Source organism: Chiroxiphia lanceolata, chromosome 33 (genome assembly GCF_009829145.1).
Source record: "Chiroxiphia lanceolata isolate bChiLan1 chromosome 33, bChiLan1.pri, whole genome shotgun sequence".
NCBI classification, from domain to species: Eukaryota; Metazoa; Chordata; class Aves; order Passeriformes; family Pipridae; genus Chiroxiphia; species Chiroxiphia lanceolata.
In genome coordinates, this window is record NC_045669.1 from 606,910 (window position 1) to 627,556 (window position 20,647).

General features: G+C 57.7%; 2 long non-coding RNA genes across 2 annotated transcripts; both read left to right on the forward strand.

The window, feature by feature from the left end:
* Positions 1 to 1,654: 1,654 nt before the first annotated feature.
* On the forward strand, positions 1,655 to 20,646 carry LOC116779955. The gene is made up of 3 exons (XR_004354267.1): positions 1,655 to 2,016; positions 7,658 to 7,669; positions 20,636 to 20,646. It is a non-coding gene; the product is annotated as an uncharacterized LOC116779955 (long non-coding RNA).
* Positions 14,574 to 15,783, forward strand: LOC116779949. The gene is made up of 3 exons (XR_004354260.1): positions 14,574 to 14,885; positions 15,002 to 15,022; positions 15,747 to 15,783. It is a non-coding gene; the product is annotated as an uncharacterized LOC116779949 (long non-coding RNA).
* Position 20,647: the final 1 nt, after the last annotated feature.

Here is a 20,647-nt window from a genome sequence, read left to right on the forward strand (position 1 = left end):
GGTACCCTTGGGAGCCCTGGGACACTGAAGTGGGGAGCCTGGAGAAGGGGGAGTGCTGGGACCCCCGTCAGCCCAGCCAGAGGGATCCCAGAGAGAGGGGAGCCCAGAGAAGGGGGACCCCCGGAATTTCTGGGACCCACAGCAGCCTGGAGAGGGGGAGACCCCAGAGAGGTGGGACCCCTGAGAGCCCTAGCACCCCAAAGCAAAGAGTAAGGGGAGAAGGGACCCCTGGGGCCTCCAAAACCCCTCCCATCCCTAAGCAGGGGGACCCTGGAGAAGGGGAACTGCAGGACCCCCAGCAGTCCAGTGAAGGGGGTCCCCCAGAATACCAAAGTGAGAAGACCCCTGGGATTCCTGGGACCCCCAGCAGCCCAGAGAGGGGGGACCCCCAATACACATGGGACCCCCAGCAGCCCAAAGAGGGGGGACCTCCAGAACCCTAAAGTGGAGAGACCTGAGAGGGGGAACTCCTGGAAGGGTTTTTTTGGTCTGAACCTTGGAGTTCTGGTTGGTTTTTTTTTGGCTGAAACTTGGTGTTTAGGAGGTGTTTATGGACACAAGGTGCTTGGTGACTTCTAGAGATGGACTTGGGCAGGAGGAACCCCCAACCCAATGCACTTACCCCTTGTTTTTCCCCCCCCATCAGGATTTCTCTTTCCCAAAGCTTGGCTAGATGAAGTAGGCTGTGAGGAAGAGGAAGATGCCAGGGGCCCCCCGGGCAGGTGAGGAGGAAGTCAGTGCCCCTTTGCCCTGTCTTGTCCTGTATCTCCCAGCCCAGCATCGCCCCCGGCTGCAGGACAACCCCGCTGCCGCCGCCGTCCTGCCGGGGCCGGATTTGGGGGGATGTCCTTGGCCTTCCCTCTGGGCCGGAGGCAAATCCCCTCCCTGTCCTTCTTCCTTCCACTCCTTGTTCCTTTTCCTTCCTTCTTCCTTCTTGTTCCTCCCTCTCCTTCCTCCTTATGTTTTTTCCTCTTTCTCCTTCTTCCTTCTCCTTCCTTTCTCTCCTTTTTCTTTGTGTTCCGTTTTCTCCTTCCTTTCCATCATTCCTTGTCTCCTTGCTCCTTCCTTCTCTCAGGACCAACATGGCCAGCAGGACCAGGACAGTGGTTCTTCCCCTGTACTTGGCACTGTTGAGACCACACCTCAAGTGCTGTGTCCAGTTCTGGACCTTCTTCTTCCTTCCTTCCTCTCCTTGTTTCTTTTTCTTCTTGTTCTTTCCCTTCATATTCCTTCCTCTCCATCTTCCTTCTCCTCCCCCTTCCCTCTGGGCCGGAGGCAAATCCCCTCCCTGTCCTTCCTTCCTGCCCCAGGCCCCGAGCTGAGGACGGAGGGCACGGAGGACAAATCCCCCCGGCAGAGCCTGGTGGGAGAGGCCGTTTTGAAGGGTTCGACGGCGCAGGAAGGCAACGGGAAGGAAAAGCCCTGGAGATCCCCCCGGAGGAGGGGCTCCAAAGCCAGCCCAGGGTGCTCTGAGGAGGAAAGAGCCAACCTGTGCTGGGAAGGCGACCGGAGCTTGAGTCGGAGCTCCGAGCTGGTGGTGCAGCAGCAACTTCACACCAAGGAGAAACCCAACAAGTGCTTTGAATCTGGGAAGAACTTGAACCTGAGCTCCAAGCTGGTGGTGCAGGAGCGCATCACTGGTGTGGAGAAGCCCTACAAGTGCCCCAGCTGTGGGAAGAGCTTCTGCAGCAGCTCCAACCTCCTCGCCCACCAGTGTGTCCACACAGGGGAACGGCCCTACGAGTGTGAGGAATGTGGGAAGACCTTCATCTATGGCTCCCACCTCTTTGCCCACCGCCGGGTGCACACGGGGGAACGGCCCTACAAGTGCTTGGAATGCGGGAAGGGCTTCACCGTCAGCTCCCTCCTGATCCACCACCAGCAGATCCACACTGGGGAACGGGGACCTCAGCCCTACAAATGTGGGGAATGCAAGAAAAGCTTCACCTACAATTCTCAACTCGTCACCCACCAGCGGGTGCACACGGGGGGAGAAACCCTACAAGTGTGGAGAGTGTGGGAAGAGCTTCCACGTCAGCTCCCACCTGACCCAGCACCAGCAGACCCACACTGAGGAATGGCCCTATCAATGTCTCGAGTGTGGGAAGAGGTCTCGGAGCAGCTTGGATCTCCTCAAGCACCAGCAGACGCACATGGATGAGAGGCCCTTCCGCTGCACCGACTGTGGGAAGGGCTTCAAACGCAACTCCATCCTCGTCAGCCACCGCCGCATCCACAGCGGGGAGAAGCCCTACAAGTGTGGGGAGTGTGGGAAGAGCTTCACCCACAGCTCTGCCTTGATCAAACACCAACGGACCCACCAGTAAGGGAAGCCCTATGAGTGCCCCGACTGCGGGAAGAGCTTCAGCCACTGCTCCAACTCCGTCACCTGTCGGAGGACCCACCTTGGGAACAGACTTGGTGACCCACATTCCCAGTGACCCACCTTGGGAACAGGCTTGGTGACCCACATTCCCAGTGACCCACTGTGATGGTTTCACTCTAGGCCTTCCTGGAGACCAACTTGTAGCCAGGAAGGAACTAGAAAAGTGATCACGGAAGTATTCCATGCTATTCCTTTGCGTAACTTGAGGTATAAATAAAGCCAGCGGGAGGGATCTCGCTCTCTTCCTCTCCGGCGAGGTTCGAGAACGGTGGGTCCCTGTTTCGGTCGGGCTTATCTGGAGCCGAGGCCTATAGTGACTGCTGTTATCTGCCACGTGTGAGGGGAGAGCCGAGGACCGTGTCTGGCCATCCTGCCTGTTCGAAGGGAAGTGGTGAGGATCTCGCTCTCTTCCTCTCCGGCGAGGTTCGAGAACGGTGGGTCCCTGTTTCGGTCGGGCTTATCTGGAGCCGAGGCCTATAGTGACTGCTGTTATCTGCCACGTGTGAGGGGAGAGCCGAGGACCGTGTCTGGCCATCCTGCCTGTTCGAAGGGAAGTGGTGAGATTTTTGCTAGTTTGCCTTCGGCTGGCCGTTTGACTTGTTCGGTCCTTGCCCCTTTTTGTCCTTCTCCCTTTCCCCCCCTCTCCCCCCCCACCCCCTCCTGGTGTGTGGTATTCTCCTTTTGTGTATCTGTCTCATATGTAAAGTATATATATATATATATATATATATTTTTGCTATAGCTTTGGCTGCTTGGTTTTTTTTTTTCCCTTTTTCCCTCTCTGGGAGGCGGGTCCTTGTTGTCGAGTTTCGGGGGACTTGGCGGGAAGCCAGCTCGAAACTTGTACACCCACCTTGGGAACAGGCTTGGTGACCCACATTCCCAGTGACCCACCTTGGGAACAGACTTGGTGACCCACATTCCCAGTGACCCACTTTGGGAAGACCCCTGGCTGGTGGACTGTGGCAGGATAGTCCCAGCCTGGCCAGACCCAAGGTCCAATCAAGCTCATAATCAAGCTGTCATGCAAGATCAACTGCTGGAGCCAGGGCGTTGTCTCAATGTTAACTCTGCTAAAACCATCCTGGTTGGTCCAACGTTGAACACACACCCTGCTGGTTGAAGTCTGAGTTGACAGATAAGCTGAGAGCTGGCCTGGAAAGGCGGGCCTGGCACTCAGTCACTTTATCCTATAAAAGGTCCAGTCCTCTCTCATGCAGTCGGGTTCTTCCTGACAAAAGCCTCCCTGGGGGGTGTGTGGAGATTCCTCCCTTGGCTGGGGACGCCCTCCAAGGTCACTCCTCGAGATTGAGGGAAAGAGAACTCCCCACGAGCGTTGGTCTGAGTGAGTTACATCAGATCAGTTTGTCCAGCAAGAACTGCCTTGCTCCTAACGTTGAAGAAACAAATACCTTGCTGGTTAAAGATGCAAAGTCTCTGAGCAGTTCTGTTATTCCAGGGGTTTTCGGCATCAGTTCATATCCCCCCTTGGAGTCTGTTTTGCCCGTGAAGGTGATCAGGAAGTGACCTCTGCCAGCTCTTGGCTCATGAATCCTTGGTTGTTTTTTTAATTTCCTCTGTCCAGTTGCAGAGGGGAGTGAGAGTGGCTTTAGGGGGTCCCTGGTGTCCAGGCAGGGCCAACCCACTACACCTGCTGTCTGTGCCCTGTGACTGAACCTGGTGACAGTGATGGAACGGAGCATGATGATCCTCCCTCCCTTCCCTGGGTGCCGCTGGGTAGACCTGGTGTCTGAGCTCAGAGGGTAGACCTGGTCTCTGGGCCTGGCAGGTAGATCTGGTCTCAGAGCTCAGCAGGTAGACCTGGTCTCTGGGCCCAGCAGGTAGACCTGATCTGTGAGCCCAGCGGGAACACCTGATCCCTGTCTGTGCACTTGTCCCTTGAGGGGACAGGCATCCCCCTCATGCCCAGTCCTTCAGCTCCTCTGCCACCCACCACCACAGCAATAATTCCTCCTGTCAGACCCCAAAGCCAAACCCCAAAGCCGCCGAGCGCCGGCAGCGCCGGGAGCCAGACCCGGCAAAGGGCTCCTGCCCCTGCGCTCTCCCGGCGGGCGGGAGAAGCCGTGCCTGGAGCCGCTCGCTTTGCGCTGGGCTCTGCTGCCTCTGCCCCTTCCCACCACCCCACCTGCTTTTTGACAAACCTATTTCTTGATCCTGAAATGCGGGGCCGGGGCGGGATGGTGTTGCCAGGTCTTCCCGGCTCCTTTTGTTTCTCAGCTCTGCCTGGCTCCAGGGCACAGCTTGGCCTTCGGCTCTCCCCGGCTCTTTTTGGCCTTCGGGTCTCCCCGGCTCCTTCCAGCCCTCAAGAGTTCACAGTGACATCGCTTTGGGGTCCTTTGATATCGGCCCAATGCTGTGGCACAGCGGGGCCTCCTGGAGCCACGGGGACATTGGGACACTCCAGGGACACATGGAATCAAGGCTGCCCCTTGAACCTGCGAGACCTCCTGGTGCCCTGGGGCACCTCTGACCCTTCCTGGCCTCTTGATGGCAAGGAGGAGCCTGTGACAATGCAGGGCCTCAGGGACCCATAGGCACCCTGTGACACTGGGGCACCTGGTGGTTATCGGTCTCTTCTGACAGTTCTGTGCAACCACAGAGAGGCAAAACAGGGGAACCTGAGCGTGTTGATCCAAACTATTCCCATCTCACCTGAAGATGTCCCTGCTAACAGAGGGACATCTGCTGTGTGTTTCCTCTGCTCTCTGGGCACTTGCATCCTTTGAGAGCTGCCCATCACTGCGGTAGCCAAGAGCACAGGGCGGGGGATCTCCTGGAGGGGGAGCAGAGACATCTTTCCTAGATCACCTTGCTCAGAGCCCCATCCAACCTGGCCTTGAATGTTTGCAGGGATGGGGCATCCACCACCTCCCTGCAAATGAGTTCCAGTGTCTCCTTCTCATCATCAAATATTTCTTCCCTCTCTCTAGTTTGAACCTCCTCTCTTTTGATTTAAGTCCCTCCCCCCTGTTCTATTGTGACAGGCCCTACATGTCTCTAAAAAGCTGCCTTGAAGTACTGGAAGGCCCCAAGGAGGTCTCCCCACAGCCTTTTCTTCTGCAGGCTGAAGAGCCCCCACTCTCTCAACCTGTCTCCATCAGAGAGGTGCTGCAGCCCTCTGATCCCCTTCGTGGCCTCCTCTAGAAGTGCCCCAAGAGGTGCGTGTCTTTGCTGTGCTGAGGAGCCCATGGAGCTGCAGGAGATGCCAGTGCTGGCAGGGGAATCCCCCAAGCCCCTGCCATTGCGGGTGGGTGCGTTGCAGACAGCCAGAGGAGCCCAGAGCTGGAGGCAGCACTGCAGGAGGGGTCTCAGCTGAGCGGAGCAGAGGGGCAGAACCCCCTCCCCTGCTTTTCATCCCCCACTATCCCCATGGCCTTGGATGCAGGGCTGCTCTCCATCCCTTCAGCCCCAAGCCTGTCCCTTGAGATCTGGGGGCATTTGGCACCCACTGGCTCCTTTGATCCCCTTTCCCATCCCTCACAGAGCACAGGGAAGGACTGAGGGGCTTTGGTCGATTGTCCCTGACCCTCCCCTGCCCTGACACCAAGCTGTGCTCCTTGGGGACGGTGCTTGGACAGCCCCAGTCAGACCCTGTTTCCCGCTGTGCCCCCAAACCACCGGGTGCCCCAGGGGACGTGGGAACACACATGGACATGGGAAGGCACCCGTGGATGTGGGAATAAACACAGACAGACACAGAGCATTTGTTTTGCTGCAGGGGTTTATTGATTATTGCAGGGAAATTGCCAGGGCACCCAGGGGATCAGGGGGGTCTCCTCATGCCGCTGGAGGGGGACAGGACACGGGTGTCACCACCACTTCCAGTCCTGAAAGACAGAGCCCCAAATGTCACCCCCGGTGTCCACTGGGACATGGAAGGGGGCTTGTCCCCACCCTGTCTGTCTGCAGGGAGCTGGGGCAGGAGAAGGGAATTGGATCCTGAGATCCATGTGGCCTCAGAGCCCCTGAGCCCGGGATGCTCTGACACCTCCCCGAGCCCCTCCCTGCCCTCCCGGTGACCCTGGGGGTCTGCAGAGCCCCCAGTTCAAGGCAAGGCTTGGGGGCAGCTCTGTCCAGCTGCCCCGGGACACGGAGCAGGGACAGCCCCCTCCATGTCCCTCTGCTGGACCCCCCAGGGCCCTGTCAACCTCCTTTGGGGGGCTGAGGACCCTCCGATATTTCTCACCTGGACATGCAGAGAGGCAGCCGAGCATCACTCACGCAACAGTGGCACTGGGTCATCCACGGGCTACTGAGGACAAAGGCAGGGTTAGAGACACACTGGGTTGAACTGGGGCACACATGGATGTACTGGGACAAACTGGACTGGACTGGGGCACACAGGGCTGTACTGGGACACACTGGAATATAGTGGGGCACACTGGGGTGGAATGGAACACACTGAGCTGGACTGGGACACAGTGGGATGTACTGGGACACACTGGGGTGGACTGGGGCACACTGGGATGCCGGGGAGGGTCGTGGTCATGAGAGGGGAGGGTCTGGGCCCAGCAGAACTCGGGGTACCCACCTCAGACCTCTTCACTCGATGGACATCCATGCCTCCCTGGAGAGAGAACGTGAGGTGTCACTGGTCACTGGGGTGTCCCCAGGCCCAGGAGGGATGGGGGGACTACATTTCCCCCCATTTCCCACACTGGGGACATCTCAACTCCAGGACTTACCCCGACACATCCACCTCCTCCTTGTCCCGAGATTGGCTGGGGAAGGAGAGCAAAGGTTTAAGCAGGATTGGCCCCTGTGGGGCTGGGGGAGGGACACGGGTGTCCCCAGCCCCCCCAGCCGATGGTTGGCCCAGTCTGAGGGGGAAAATCCCTTCTGCTCCCCCCAGCCCCACTGCACCCAGTTTCCCCTGGGATCCCTGTTCCTGCAGAGCCCAGGGTGGGGATGGAGACAAGGAGAGCCAGGGGAATTCAGGTCCTGCAGGGAGGGCAGGATGGAGGAGGAGACCCAAAGAGGGTGAAGTGGTGGGAATTTGGGTGCCCACAGGATGGGCATTGGGGTGTGGAAGGGATGGGACTGTGGGGGGACGCAGGTGAGGAAGAAGGGATTCCAGTGGAGGGGACCCAGGGAATGAAGCAGGGCAGGGGTGGGGGCAGGAGAAATGGGGAAAGGGGGAAAACTGGAAGGGATTGGGAGGGGGTTTGGGACTGGGGGGTCAAGGAAGGGGATTTCTGGACACGAGTGTCATGGGCAATGGGAAAGGGGAAGGATTAGAGGAGAAAGAAGGGAAGAAATGGTGTAGGAATGATGCCCTGTGTGTGTGTGGTGGGGTGGACTGGGGTGTGAGGGAATAGAGTGGGGGCCCTGAGGAAGGGGCCTCCCCAGTGCACACTGGGGTGGACTGGGGAGCACTGGGATGCTCTGGAGGGTGGTGGCCACCAGAGGGGAGGGTCTGGGCCCAGCACAAACCCTGGTACCCACCGGGCCGCCGATCACGCCTGCCTGTAGAGAGACAAGGAGACGTCACTGGTCACTGGGGTGTCCCCAGTGCCAGGAGGGGATGGGGGGCCCAAAGTGCCCCCCAGTTCCCACACTGGGTCCCCCAGCTCCCGGACTTACCTCCCCACATTGGACGCTGTCGGCCTCAATGGGCTGCAGGAGGAGAGCAAAGGCTTGGTTGGGGTTGGCCTTGTGGGGCTGGGGGGCACATGGGTGTCCCCACCCCCTCCAGCCCCGGCTGCCCCCCGGGCTGAGCGGGGCTCTGTGGGATTGCGGCTCCCAGGCAAGTTGGGGACACCAGTGCAGGGGGAAAGGCAAAGCATTGAGGGCAAAGCCTGGAGGAAAGGCCCTGGGAATGGACCATGGCAGGGCATTTCCCAGTTGGTGCCACTTCAGCCTGGCCAGGCCTTGTCCCACTTGAGCCCAGTGTGGAGCTTGGGCTTGTTTGTTCTCCTTGGACTCAAGTGGGGCTTGGCCCAGTTCCACCCAGTTTGGGTTGGGCCTTTGCCTTGGCTGGGAAAGAGAGGAGATGGTGGGGAGATGGCCCAGGGGACCAAGAGGATGGGATGGGGAGGCCCAATAAGGTGGGATTTGAAGGCAGAAAGAGCAGGAAGCGTTGGGACTGTGCCAGGACGGAGCCAGGTGCAAGCATCCTGTGAGGAAGCAGAGCTGCAGCAGCAGGAGTTGAATTGTGGGAGAGAGGGAATTGTGGCTGGAAGAAAGTGGCCTGGCCCGGGGCTGGGGGTGCTGGGGAGTGCTGGGGGAGGCCCTGGATTTTGAAGGGGCCCATCCCTGAGCCCATGGCCATGGCATGGGGGCCTCACCTTGGCATCTGCCGGGGGGTTCAGCAGGATGGTGAAGAGCAGGGCCACGCTGAGCACAGCGACCTTCATCTTCCTCTGGGCCTGGGCAGCGCTGGCTGAGGCTGCACAAGGGCAGGAGCACATTTATCCCTGCCGGGACTCCTCCCTGCCCCCTCCCCGAGAGCCCCCGGGGCAAAGCCCGGCTGGGCACAGCCCCCAGACCTGGCCACAAGCCCAGCCCTGGCACAGAGTCCATCCCGCCTGCGGCACCCATCCAGCCACCTTCCCTGGCATCCCTCCAGCTTCCTGCAAGGGGCAGCTGCCCCTGGAAGGGCCCAGGCCCCTGGGGGTGCCAAGGGGGTGGGCAGGGAGCTGAAAGCAGCTGCATACCCTGTGGGGACAATCCCACAACAACACAATCCATCCTCCAACAGCCCCCAAAGCCTGATCTACTCATGTCGTCCTGCCCATCCCTTGCCAGAGCTTTCCCTCTGGGACACCCCAGAGCTCAGCCCAACCCCAAACCCGGTGTGTCTGAGCACCATTGTCCCTGTTCCCACTCCAACCCCTTGGCTGAACGTGGGGCTGGCACTGAACCCCTTCTTGGGGCACCAGGGCCCCGGGATCAGGGAAACAGGGAGCTGGGAGATAAAGGGGCTGATGGGCAATGGGTACAGTCAGGTGACTGGGATCTCCAGTCTGGGCAGGCACTGGGGAACACTGGGCAATGCTGGCCCTGGCAGACAAGGGCTGGGCCCAGGGAAGGGCTGGGCCCAGGGAAGTGCTGGGGTGGTGGCAGTGCCCGGCTCCAGCCCATTTGCGGGCACTGCAGCCCCCAAGTGGTGCAGGCCCAGCCACGCCCTCCCCGAGCAGAGCCCAGAGGGGCAGATGCCCTTTGCTGGCCCTGCCCCTGTCCCAGCTGGGCACACCGTGTCCTCCCGCATCAGCCGGGCCCCGCTCTGCTGAGCTGGCCCAGGCAGGGGTTGCCAGGGACTGGCCCAGGCAGGGCTCTGGCTCCACACTGGGCTGGCCCTGGGACACAGCTGCCCCAGTGCCCCTGTCCCCAGGGATGGTCCTGCCCTGCCCTGGGCCCAGCGCTGTCCCTCAGCAGGATGGCACCTTCCCATCCCACTCTCCCCCCCTCCCCACCCGCCTCAGAGGCCCCTCTGTGCTGGGACCCCCGTGGGCAGAGATCAAGGACAGGCACTGAGCGGGGGCTCCCAGCATCTGACACAGCCTCAATTCTCCACTCACCTTTGGCCACATTTCCGCAACACCTTCCATCCTTACGGGCCCCTGACCAGACACAAGAGACCATTGTGGGGCAGCTGGGAAAACATCTCAGGTCAATGACTTGAATATTTGCCTTGGATTTTCCCGAGGAGCCGGCAGTGACCTGGAAGATTTTCCTTTTGCCCCTTTCTACTTCGTGCCTCATTTATTGGATAATTGAGGAATATTGACAGAGGAGGGGCCCAGGGGAAGTGAAGCCACTCATGGGGGGCATTTACAGCCCCTGCACCCCAAGGGGATGTGATTGCCTCCACCACAGGGAATTCCCTCACATCCTGCTCATCTCCTCCACTGGGAGTTTGCAAGATCTTTCTCAAAGCCATTCCTGTCCTTCCCTCTCTGCAGGAGACACCTCCAGGGGCTGAGGACTGCTGCCCCCTTCCCAATCCCGCTGTCTGTGCCCTTATCCCCAGCAAGGAATCCCCAGCTGGACTCCACACCCTCCAATTCCTCACTCCTGGCCCCTGTATCCGACATCTTCCTTAATGATGTAGGCGAAGGGATGGAGGGCACCCTGAGCCCATGACACTGAGCTGAGCGGTCCAGATGACATACCTGAGGCATGGGATGGCATCCAGGGGGACCTGGACAAGCCAGAGAAATGCTCCCAGAGTGTGGAGAGAGAGATAAGGCTAAAAGTCAACATAGAATAGGAATTAGAGAGGAAAACCAGCTGCTGCTTCCCGGACAGCAAAGAGACTCCAGCTGCTGCTTCCCAGCTGGGATAAGGTCACAATGCCCCACAAAGCTCCCCAGGCACCCAGAAACAGTTGTAACACTTCTCATTAGAAACCCTCAAACTCCTCCTAAACCTGAAGTAATACCATAAAAGAGAGTTGCAAATGGGGAAAGAATTGGAGGGAGATTTCCATTGAACCTGCTGGGATCAACGGAGTGGTTGAACCTGCTTTCCTCCCCCTCAGGGACACCTGTGCTCGGTGGGAAGTGTCAGCTTTGCGTGCTAGTCACTGCTTGGAAGGACTAGAGCTGGCTTTTGCTTCCTAATGTATTTGTGGATTGGTTTGGTTTAGAGGTTGTGCTTTGCTTTGCTTTAACAACAATTTTGACATTGTTTGAAGTGTGTTTTTGCAGCCAGACCCTGTCCCTGACCACCAGGAACCTTTAAGCTGTGCCAATTTGTATTAATAAAGAGTGTTATTCCACAGACTGTTGGAGGGAGTCCTTTATGAAAGTGCTGCCAGTTTTGTTGATGTCGGAGTAACTTGTGGAAATATCCACTGAGAGGTTTTCCCTCTTGATGTGATGTGTCAGTGCCCAAAAAAGGGCACTGGCATTCCCCCCACCTGGTGGATCTGTTTGGTGGAGGGTTCCTGGGTGGAATATGGGACAGACTAGATGGGACTGACAGGGTTTTGTTTTTGCCTGGGGCACCACCAGACAAACAAATCTCCAAGAGTCGGGTGAATTCCCCTTCCCCCCGTTTCCCGGCACACACGGGAATCTGCTGAGGTTGGACAAGACCAAGGTGGTGCAGCCGGGTCAGGGCAACCCCCGGGATCGGTGCAGGCTGGGGGAGGAAGGGATGGAAGAACCTGCTGGGAGAGGGCTCTGGGGGTGCTGGTGGGTGACAAATGGGACACGAGCCAGCCCGGAAACCCCCCGTGTGCGGGGCTCATGCCAGGGGCAGGGGAGGAGGGGAATGTGCCCCTCTGCTGCCCTCAGGTGAGACCCCACCTGCAGTGCTGCCTCCAGCTCTGGGGGCCCAGATCAGGAGGAATGGACCTGTTGGAGTGGATCCAGAGGAGGCCACAAAGATACTCTGAGGGTTGGAGCCCCTCTGCTCTGGGGAAAATTGGGATTGTTCAGCCTGAAGAAGAGAAGGTTCCAGAGAGGCCTTAGAGCCCCTTCCAGTGCCTCGAGGGGCTCCCAGAGAGCTGCAGAGGGATTTTGGACAAGGACCTGTAGTGATGGGAGAAGGGGGAATGGCTTCCCACTGACAGAGGGCAGGCTTAGAGGGATACTGGGAAGAAAGTTTTCCCTATGAGGGGGGAGGCCCTGGCAGAAGTTACCCTGAGAAGCTGTGGCTGCCCCATGCCTGGAAGTGTCCAAGGCCAGGATGGACGGGGCTTGGAGTAACCTGGGCTAGTAGGAGGTGTCCCTGTCCATGCCAGGGGGTGGCACAAGATGAGCTTTAAGGTCCCTTCCCACCTAAACGAGTCCATCATTCCGTGCTGAGACAAGGCAAGACCCTGTCCTGGGCAGTGACTGTAAACCAGTCCATTATCCCAGTCAAAACCAGAACAACAGGACAGAGACCTCCTGCTAAATCTGGTCCCCTCCTTGTACAGCTGCTGAGGGACTCTGGGAAGCCGAGGGCACCAGGAACTTGGGAAGGGAGACGTAAATGCGGGGAGAACACGGCCTCCCTTTTCTCCTCCCCTTTCCCTCAGTGAGTCACCACAACACCTCCCTGCGGGACACGGCCTGAGGAGAACGGCCAGGCCCCAAATCCGTTTGAAACCAGAGGGTGGGAAAAATCTCACAGAAGGGACTGCAGCAACAAGAGGCATTTCCCCAGGGGCTCCCAACCCTGCTCAGAGGGAAGGAAGGAGACAGTCCAGGTGGGATCACCTGCACCTCAGGCACCCTGGTCACGTCTCTCATCCATCTCTCTCTCAAACACCAAACTGGGGACATTCCCCTCTTCCAATGAGCTGCTGCGCCCACAATTTGGATGATCCAGAGTGGGACCTTTGGTGGTATAGGGGCTGTAAATGCCTCCTTCTTGAGCGGTTTCACCTCCCCTGGGCCCCTCCTCTGTCAACGTTCCTCAGTTATCCAACAACTGAGGCACGAAGCAGAAACAAGCACAAAGAAAATCTTCCAGGTCACTGCCAGCTCCTCGGGAAAATCCAAGGCAAATAGTCAAGTCACTGACCTGAGATGTTTTCCTAGCTGCCCCACAATGGTCTCTTGTGTCTGGTCAGGGGCCCGTAAGGATGGAAGGTGTTGCGGAAATGTGGCCAAAGGTGAGTGGAGAACTGAGGCTGTGTCAGGTGCCGGGAGCCCCCGCTCAGTGCCTGTCCTTGATCTCTGCCCACGGGGGTCCCAACACAGAGGGGCCTCTGAGGCGGGTGGGGAGGGAAGGAGAGTGGGGCGGGAAGGTGCCATCCTGTTGAGGGACGGCGCTGGGCCCAGGGCAGGGCAGGGCCATCCCTGGGGACAGGGGCACTGGGGCAGCTGTGTCCCAGGGCCAGCCCAGTGTGGAGCCAGAGCCCTGCCTGGGCCAGTCCCTGGTAACCCCTGCCAGGGCCAGCTCAGCAGAGCGGGGCCCGGCTGATGCGGGAGGACACGGTGTGCCCAGCTGGGACAGGGGCAGGGCCAGCAAAGGGCATCTGCCCCTCTGGGCTCTGCTCGGGGAGGGCGTGGCTGGGCCTGCACCACTTGGGGGCTGCAGTGCCCGCAAATGGGCTGGAGCCGGGCACTGCCACCACCCCAGCACTTCCCTGGGCCCAGCCCTTCCCTGGGCCCAGCCCTTGTCTGCCAGGGCCAGCATTGCCCAGTGTTCCCCAGTGCCTGCCCAGACTGGAGATCCCAGTCACCCGGCTGTGCCCATTGCCCGTCAGCCCCTTTATCTCCCAGTTCCCTGTTTCCCTGATCCCGGGGCCCTGGTGCCCCAAGAAGGGGGTCAGTGCCAGCCCTGCATTCAGCCAAGGGGTTGGAGTGGGAACAGGGACAATGGTGCTCAGACACACCGGGTTTGGGGTTGGGCTGAGCTCTGGGGTGTCCCAGAGGGAAAGCTCTGGCAAGGGATGGGCAGGACGACATGAGTAGATCAGGCTTTGGGGGCTGTTGGAGGATGGATTGTGTTGTTGTGGGATTGTCCCCACAGGGTATGCAGCTGCTTTCAGCTCCCTGCCCACCCCCTTGGCACCCCCAGGGGCCTGGGCCCTTCCAGGGGCAGCTGCCCCTTGCAGGAAGCTGGAGGGATGCCAGGGAAGGTGGCTGGATGGGTGCCGCAGGCGGGATGGACTCTGTGCCAGGGCTGGGCTTGTGGCCAGGTCTGGGGGCTGTGCCCAGCCGGGCTTTGCCCCGGGGGCTCTCGGGGAGGGGGCAGGGAGGAGTCCCGGCAGGGATAAATGTGCTCCTGCCCTTGTGCAGCCTCAGCCAGCGCTGCCCAGGCCCAGAGGAAGATGAAGGTCGCTGTGCTCAGCGTGGCCCTGCTCTTCACCATCACCCCCGGTAGATGCCAAGGTGAGGCCCCCATGCCATGGCCATGGGCTCAGGGATGGGCCCCTTCAAAATCCAGGGCCTCCCCCAGCACTCCCCAGCACCCCCAGCCCCGGGCCAGGCCACTTTCTTCCAGCCACAATTCCCTCTCTCCCACAATTCAACTCCTGCTGCTGCAGCTCTGCTTCCTCACAGGATGCTTGCACCTGGCTCCGTCCTGGCACAGTCCCAACGCTTCCTGCTCTTTCTGCCTTCAAATCCCACCTTACTGGGCCTCCCCATCCCATCCTCTTGGTCCCTTGGGCCATCTCCCCACCATCTCCTCTCTTTCCCAGCCAAGGCAAAGGCCCAACCCAAACTGGGTGGAACTGGGCCAAGCCCCACTTGAGTCCAAGGAGAACAAACAAGCCCAAGCTCCACACTGGGCTCAAGTGGGACAAGGCCTGGCCAGGCTGAAGTGGCACCAACTGGGAAATGCCCTGCCATGGCCCATTCCCAGGGCCTTTCCTCCAGGCTTTGCCCTTGATCCCTTGCCTTTCCCCCTGCACTGGTATCCCCAACTTGCCTGGGAGCCGCAATCCCACAGAGCCCCGCTCAGCCCGGGGGGCAGCCGGGGCTGGAGGGGGTGGGGACACCCGTGTGCCCCCCAGCCCCACAAGGCCAACCCCAACCAAGCCTTTGCTCTCCTCCTGCAGCCCGTTCAGGCCAGCGGTGTCCAATGTGGGGAGGTAAGTCCGGGAGTTGGGGGACCCAGTGTGGGAACTGGGGGACACTTTGGGCCCCCATCCCCTCCTGGCATTGGGGACACCCCAGTGACCAGTGACGTCTCCTTGTCTCTCTACAGGCAGGCGTGATCGGCGGTCCGGTGGGTACCAGGGCTTGTGCTGGGCCCAGACCCTCCCCTCTGGTGGCCACCACCCTCCAGAGCATCCCAGTGCTCCCCAGTCCACCCCAGTGTGCACTGGGGAGGCCCCTTCCTCAGGGCCCCCACTCTATTCCCTCACACCCCAGTCCACCCCACCACACACAAACAGGGCATCATTCCCACATTATTTCTTCCCCTCTTTCTCCTCTAATCCTTCCCCTTTCCCATTGCCCATGACACTTGTGTCCAGAAATCCCCTTCCTTGACCCCCCAGTCCCAGACCTCCTCCCAATCCCTTTTGGTTTTCTCCCCTTCCCCATTTCTCCTGCCCCCACCCCTGCCCTGCTTCATTCCCTGGGTCCCCTCCACTGGAATCCCTTCCTCCTCACCCGCATCCCCCACAGTCCCATCCCTTCCACACCCCAATGCCCATCCTCTGGGATCCACAATTCCCCCCACTTCACCCTCTTTGGATGCCCTCCTCCTCCCCCCCCCTCCCTGCAGGCCCTGAATTCCCCTGGCTCTCCTTGTCTCCATCCCCACCCTGGGCCCTGCAGGAACAGGGATCCCAGGGGAAACTGGGTGCAGTGGGGCTGGGGGGAGCAGAAGGGATTTTCCCCCTCAGACTGGGCCAACCATCGGCTGGGGGGGCTGGGGACACCCGTGTCCCTCCCCCAGCCCCACAGGGGCCAATCCTGCTTAAACCTTTACTCTCCTTCCCCAGCCAATCGCGGGACAAGGAGGAGGTGGATGTGTCGGGGTAAGTCCTGGAGTTGAGATGTCCCTAGTGTGGGAAATGGAGGGAAATGTAGTCCCCCCATCCCTCCTGTGCCTGGGGACACCCCAGTGACCAGTGATACCTCACGCTCTCTCTCCAGGGAGGCATGGATGTCCATCGAGTGAAGAGGTCTGAGGTGGGTACCCCGAGTTCTGCTGGGCCCAGACCCTCCCCTCTCATGGCCACGACCCTCCCCGGCATCTCAGTGTGCCCCAGTCCACCCCAGTGTGCCCCAGTACATTCCAGTGTGTCCCAGTACATCCAGTGTGTCTCTAACCCTGCCTTTGTCCTCAGTAGCCCGTGGATGACCCAGTGCCAGTGCTGAGTGAGTGACGCTTGGCTGCCTCTCTGCATGTCCAGGTGAGAAATATGGGAGTGTCCTCAGCCCCCCAAAGGAGCCTGGCAGGGTCCTGGGTGGTCCCTGAGCCCTCTGCAGTGGGCAGAGCTTGGGGACAGCAGAGGGACACGCAGGGGGCTGTCCCTGCTCCGTGTCCCGGGGCAGCTGGACAGAGCTGCCCCCAAGCCTTGCCTTGCACTGGGGGCTCTGCAGACCCCCAGAGTCAGCGGGAGGGCAGGGAGGGGCTCGGGGAGGTGTCAGAGCATCCCGGGCTCAGGGGCTCTGGGGGCCACATGGATCTCAGGATCCAATTCCCTTCTCCTGCCCCAGCTCCCTGCAGACAGACGGGGTGGGGACAAGGCCCCTGCCACGTCCCTGTGGACACCGGGGGTGAGGTTTGGGGCTCTGTCTTTCAGGACTGGAAGTGGTGGTGACACCCGTGTCCTGTCCCCCTCCAGCGGCATGAGGAGATGATCATCCCTGGAGGACCCCCCTGATCCCCTGGGTGCCCTGGCAATTTCCCTGCAATAATCAATAAACCCCTGCAGCAAAACAAATGCTCTGTGTCTGTCTGTGTGTCTGTGTTCCCACATCCACGGGTGCCTTCCTGTGTCCATGTGTGTTCCCACGTCCCCTGGGGCACTCGGTGGTTTGGGGGCACAGCGGGAAACAGGGTCTGACTGGGGCTGTCCAAGCACCGTCCCCAAGGAGCACAGCTTGGTGTCGGGGCAGGGGAGGATCAGGAACAATCAGCCAAGGCCCCTCAGTCCTTCCCTGTGCTCTGTGAGGGATGGGAAAGGGGATCAAAGGAGCCAGTGGGTGCCAAATGCCCCCAGATCTCAAGGGACAGGCTCGGGGCTGAAGGGATGGAGAGCAGCCCTGCATCCAAGGCCATGGGAACAGTGGGGGATGAAAAGCAGGATGTGAGGCAGCAATGGAAGTTCACAGCCCACAGCCCCCCCCATGTCCTGGGTGGGCAGCAGGGGAGGGGGTTCTGCCCCTCTGCTCTGCTCAGCTGAGACCCCACCTGCAGTGCTGCCTCCAGCTCTGGGCTCCTCTGGCTGTCTGCAACGCACCCACCCACAACGGCAAGGGCTTGGGGGATTCCCCTGCGAGCCCTGGCATCTCCTGCAGCTCCATGGGCTCCTCAGCACAGCAAAGACAAGCACCTCTTGGGGCACTTCCAGAGGAGGTCACGAAGGGGATCAGAGGGCTGCAGCACCTCTCTGATGGAGACAGGCTGAGAGAGTGGGGGCTCTTCAGCCTGCAGAAGAAAAGGCTGTGGGGAGACCTCCTTGGGGCCTTCCAGTACTTCAAGGCAGCTTTTTAGAGACATGTGGGCAAAGGGTTCAGTAGGCTCTGTAACAATAGGACAGGGGGTGTGGGAGTTAAACTAAAAGAGAGGAGATTCAAACTAGAGAGAGGGAAGAAATGTTTTGTTGTGAGAATGAAGCACAGGAACACATTTTCAGGGAGGTAGTGGATTCGCCTGAAATGGAGTTAAGGCCTAAAAGAGTTAACTCTAAGTATTAATCTGGAGAATCTCCTACTCAGAAGAATGTAATGCTTAGCTAGAATGTACTGCTTAGCTAGAGACAGAAACCAGAGCTTAAGGATTACATGGTACTGTACACTAAAAGAATGCTCACACACCTACATAAATAAAGATAAGGGACGAAATAGGGGCTTGAGTCCAAAAGTCTTGCAAAATTCACCATAGAGTCAGCAAAAATCCAGAAAGTTGAAAAGTTCAGCTGAGGAAGAAGAGTGAAAACACGACCTCCCCCTGAAGAAAGAGGAACAACCACCGAATATCACCCCAAAAAGACGACTCCACCCCAAACTCCACCCAGACTCCACCTATTATGAATATTATAACTAGATGTTGCAATTATATGAATATGCATGTGAAAATGTTGTAATCACTCGTAGAAAATATATATAACCCTGTCTTTTCACTGAAAAGGCAGAGCAGTTTTTCCAGCGTGAGCTGGCTGCTTTCCAACATTGCTTAAATAAATACCTTGCTTTTTAAAGGCTAAAATTCTGTCGCTAAACAGTTCCATTGCGCCTTTTTGGGCATCTCCCCAACCCTGTAAACATTCAAGGCCTGCTTAGATGGAGCTCTGAGCAACCTGATCCAGTGAAAGATGTCTCTGCTCCCCCTCCAGGAGATCCCCCGCCCTGTGCTCTTGGCTACCGCAGTGATGGGCAGCTCTCAAAGGATGCAAGTGCCCAGAGAGCAGAGGAAACACACAGCAGATGTCCCTCTGTTAGCAGGGACATCTTCAGGTGAGATGGGAATAGTTTGGATCAACATGCTCAGGGTCTGTTGTTTTGCCTCTCTGTGGTTGCACAGAACTGTCGGAAGAGACCGATAACCACGAGGTGCCCCAGTGTCACAGGGCGCCTATGGGTCCCTGAGGCTCCTCAGTGTCACAGACTCCCCTTTGTTGACATCAAGTCTTGAAGTGTCTGAGGGGCCCCAGGTGAAACAAGAAGCTCAGCCCAAAGGTGTTAACTGAGATCTGGGCCTCCTAAAAAGCCCCCTAACATCTAATGGGTCTGTGTCACCACAGTTAGTTCTGTTCTGCTTACCGGACCAAAACTTAGAAGAATGCTAGAGGCAATATTCAATAGGCCCAGAGGTAATAAATTAGGATACAGGAAGATAAGGTAGAAATTTGAATAGCAGAAATAGGCCTGGAGGCAGGGTTTTCTCCAAGTTTCACTGAGCTGGTCAAGAACAATGGAAAGGTAAAGAGTTCAAGGCTGATGAAGAGGAGGAAAGACCCCAGACTCATGGGAGGAAGGCCTAAACCCCTATCAGAACTGAGTTCCCAGAGAAGCACCGCCCCAAGCTCCGCCTGAGCTCTGCCTACACTCCGCCTGTTATTCATATGTGTAGATAGATGTTGTAATCATATGAATATGCATTTAATCATACATGAAAAATGCATAAAAATCTCTGATTTTGTGTGAAGCCTTTGAGCAAGTTCTCTGTGGTGCGAACCACGCTTGCTCCCTATGTCAGCAGATAAATACCTTTGCTGCTCAAAAGAGCCAAAAGTCTCTGAGCAGTTCTTTAAACTGGATTTTTCAGATTTTGGTTTTGGAATCCCATAAGACGAGGATGGGACGCCATCTCGCTGGGAGGGGAGAGGACGCTCTTCCTGGGGAATATCCCCTTCGGGTAGGTATGTTCCAGTTTTGTTTGTATTTGGCCAAATATTGTTTCTTTGGAGGGAAACAAGGTGTCTAAGTTTCCTTTTGGTTGTTCTTTTGTTTGTGGTTTGAGGTGCCTATAGTATTGTGTATTCTTGGAAGGTGGCAGTTATAGCATTCTGTTTGTTTTATGTTGCTTTGATAATTTTGTGTTTTCTCTTTTTGTGTGGAAGCAAAATTGAGCTTCTGAAGTGTCTGTTCATTCTGAACCAGCCACAGAGACATCTTGTTAAGGTTTTTATGGGGAGGGGGTCTGAGAGGTTGACTGTGAATACCCCACATAGCCTGAAACCTAGAATTAGAATCTGTCCATTTTGTAATTGTTCGTTGTATGTGTGTGCTTTATGTAATAATTGTTTGAAATATATTCTTGGACCTCAGCCTACCCAAGAAATAAGAGTAGATTGGAATTTGAATTTATATTGTATTAGATGTGGAGCTAATCAGACTTTGGAGGAAACTCGGTGTGCCAGATATTACTGTTGACAAACTCATAGTCATGTATTTCTTTTGAGACATTTAGATTCATCACAGAAGGTGCATTAAGAGCATCCAAAAACAGCACATCCTTTGATCTGAGTTTGTTCACAGGGCCTGTTTCTAAGAAATCACACCAAGTGCAAGGAGCAGCGAGTGTCACCTCCATAAGAACTCTGGGCTACCCTGGCCTTCTCAAGGAAAGCTCAACCCTCAGACCCGCTGCCAAAACAGAAGCCAAGAAAGAGCCCTCTTATTTTGGATTCACAGAATCCAACTCTCTTCTCCGAGAGGTCTCTCCTTATTCAAACAGGAAAGGGTACGAGATTCATCTTTTCTGTCACCCATGGGATGAGGAGAGTAGAGACTGGCAAAAAGACTGCCTGCTAAAACAACCTCAACTTGAAAAAGACACCAATAATGCCATAATGGTGCTGCTGTGGTGTTACTGCTGGAACTCTAAAGAGAAAGGAAGACAGGTCTGAGGAAGGGAAGGGTCTTAAGGAACTGTCATAGGTTGAGATTGGCCCCCCCCTGAGAGGCTGGGAGGGCTCAGAGGTGATTGGGTGCCAGGGCAGTGTTCCCTGGAGAGCAAATCACCACTCATGTTGTTCGCTTCTGCTCAAAATCATATATCACAGCACTGGAAGCTGTTGGCAGTTCTGTCTTGGTTGTTTTGCTGTTGGTGTCTGCTGTGTGTAGGTGGAGAAGGCCAGGGGGTGGCTGGGCTCCCTCTCTTCCCCTCCGGGAGGGAGAGGGGAGCCCTGCGACCCCCCAACTCAGTCTTTGGCTAGAGTTAGAGTCAGCA